General features: G+C 38.6%; 1 non-coding gene across 1 annotated transcript; it reads left to right on the top strand.

Annotated features, from left to right (window-relative positions):
• Nucleotides 1–2,515: 2,515 nt before the first annotated feature.
• LOC131422993 (U6 spliceosomal RNA) lies at nucleotides 2,516–2,619 on the top strand. Its single transcript, XR_009224168.1, has one exon. It is a non-coding gene; the product is annotated as a U6 spliceosomal RNA (small nuclear RNA).
• Nucleotides 2,620–2,844: the final 225 nt, after the last annotated feature.

Genomic DNA, 2,844 nt, shown 5'->3' with positions numbered 1-2,844 from the left:
CCATTTTGGTTTTAAGAGGATCCCTCTGACTGCTGTGTTGAGAAGAGAGTGAATGGTGGGCAAAAGTGGAAATGGGGAGACGAATTAAGAGGCTATAACAAGAAGACAGGAAAGAGATAATGATGGTTTGGACTGGGGTGGTGGTAGTAGAGGTGATGAGAAGAGGATTTGGATATATCTTGAAGATAGAGCCCACGGGATTTGCTGATGGATTGGATGTGAGGTATGAGAGAAAGAGAGAAGTCAAAGAAATTCCAGCTGAGGGCCTAAAAGGATAGCGTTGCTGTTACCTGAGATGGGAAGACTATCAGTGGAGCCAGTGAGGGCAAAGACCTAGAGCTTGGTGCCTGACACATTAAATTTGAGATGCCTATTTGACATCCCAAATGGAGTAGGTACTTGGACATATGAGTCTGAGCTCAGGGTGATTCAGCCTCTGGTCATGCCAGGTTCTGTGTCATCCCCTGACATTTCTCTTCTGAATTTATATCATTTGCTGAACTTGTCACTTCTTTTATTGGAGCTCATATACTAACTGCATAAGTTCTGACTCATGTACGCAGTTGTTCACGATTCAAGCTCCAGACCACAGTCTGGATCGATTCCATTTCTATCCCTCAGCTACATCTATTCCTATTTGTCCTTCAAAGCCTGTGACAATGCAGGAGCTGAGAGTGGAGTAACTTTTCATCTATACCTATGTGGTGGGTGGAGATTTTCAGGCCTTGCTGACTTTTGGGAGGAAAAGCCAAGGGGTGCTTTCAGCTCTCTCCCTCATTACTCTGAAGACTGTCTCTGGTGGTTCAAATTATTTCCCATTTGTAGATTTAAAACATACATGGGGTTAATGCTGGCTGTGTTTCCTGCTCTTGATGGTAGATTCTAGTCACATGACCAAAAGGAGAAGTAACCATGGTCTCCCTGGTCTTGTAGATGATGGTCCTCACAGCAAAGCAGCTCCCCTGGAACGTTGCTGTTCATTGGAGAGTGGACTTGGATCTATTTCCCAGTTTCCAGGATATTTGCTTGAGATGCTTCTGAGTCTCAGTTTTAAGAAAAAAAGAATTCATCTTTAAGGAAGACTGAATGACTAGCACTAGGGTATTATTGAGGCCAATAAATGCCTCCTCGATCCTTTGGGCAAGTGAAGCGGCACCATCCGCTGGTTGGCTCCACGTGCCACGTGGTGTCTCCACGGGGCGCGTAGGCTGAGTTTATGATTTCAAATGTGTTAGATGCAGTGATCCTAGATTTGCTATTAAGTTTCCCAAAAGATGCCAATTCATTTTAGGAGATTTTTGTATATTCTGTTTTTGTTTCCCTCCAGATTTCTACTTGTTGTACTAAAACCAAAATAATTCCAAAAGGAAAAGTCATTTATACTCTTGTCTTGCTCACGAGCAGCCATTTTCATTATTCCTTACTCGCTCTGGTCCTTGTCCACTGGCAGACATGTTTACATTGCTGTGATCATAGTAAATTGGTACAATTTTGTATTATCGTTATTCTTAATAATTTACTGAGTGCTGCTGTGTGCCACCCCCTGTCCTAAGAGCTTCATGGCCATTTAAAAGCTTCATTTAATCCTCATCATACTCTTTAGGTACTCTTGTTAGCCCTGTGTTATGGATGAGGGAACTGAAGGTCAGAGTAGATATTCATTACCACTGTCTTTAACATCAAGAGAACATGGGATTTGGTAGCAGGAGTTCAAGACCCACTGATTGTGTGATTTTGTTAAGGTCACTTAATTTTTCTGAATCATAGTTAGTAATTCCTACCTACCTTCTGGGGCTGTTGAGGACTAAAAGGAGTAATGTATGTAAGGGTGCTTGATAAACTGATAATTTTTAATGTAATTATAAAAATAATTTATAACCCTGACAATAATTCTGTTGTTGGATTTAGATTGTCTTTTATTTATTTATTTATTTTGGTTGTTAGAGCGACATCGCAATGAACATCTCATGTAGCTTTATTTTTTTATTCTTTAAAAGTTCCTTAGGCTAAAGGGTTATTATGGAATTATAAGATAGATCCTGGTATGTGTTGCCAAGAGGTGATACCAGTTTATATGGCTACCAATAGTGTGTGAAGGGACCAGTCCTATCATAGTGTTGCAAGACTGGATAATTTCTAAAATTCCTTTAAAGTAGTGGGTGTAAGATGCTACAATTTTATTTGAGCAGCGTTGCTTTGATTATAAGTGTAGCTGAACATTTTCCCACCTGCTTCTTTACTAACAGTATCTCTGTTTTCATGAATTGTCTTCTTAAGTTCTTTGCCAATTTACATACTGGGGACTAAATTTTTTGGTGTCAATATGTATAAGCTCTTTACATAACATAGAAATGACCCCTTTTTAATATTTGCTGCAAATGTTTTCTCCAGATGATATTTTCCCTTTGATTTGAGTTATACTAGTTTTGTCAAATGGTTATTTACTTCTGTAATGTGCAAACTGTCCATCCTTTGTAATTCTGTCAACTTAACCTGTAAAGTTATCATCCCTTGTACTTGCTTGAGCAGCCATATACTAAAATCGAAACAATATAGAGAAGATTATCCTGGCCCCTGTGCCAGGATGACACACGCATTCGTAAAGTGTTCCATATTTTTTATGGTATAAGAATTATATCTCAGTAAAACTGTTATGAAAAAACTTATCTTCTCTCTAAAGATCTGAAGCAGTACAGTAAAACAAATTCCTTTTTAGAGATGAGGATTTTATGTAAGCTTTTCTTATCCATATTCACTTATGATATGTGACTGTAATTTTCTTTTTGTGTGTTTTATCTTTATCAGGCTTTAGGAAGAAGATCATGCTTGCCTAATGGACATAAA

The sequence above is a fragment of the Diceros bicornis genome, chromosome 26, assembly GCF_020826845.1.
Source record: "Diceros bicornis minor isolate mBicDic1 chromosome 26, mDicBic1.mat.cur, whole genome shotgun sequence".
NCBI lineage: Eukaryota > Metazoa > Chordata > Mammalia > Perissodactyla > Rhinocerotidae > Diceros > Diceros bicornis.
This window is presented reverse-complemented; position numbering and strand designations above follow the sequence as displayed.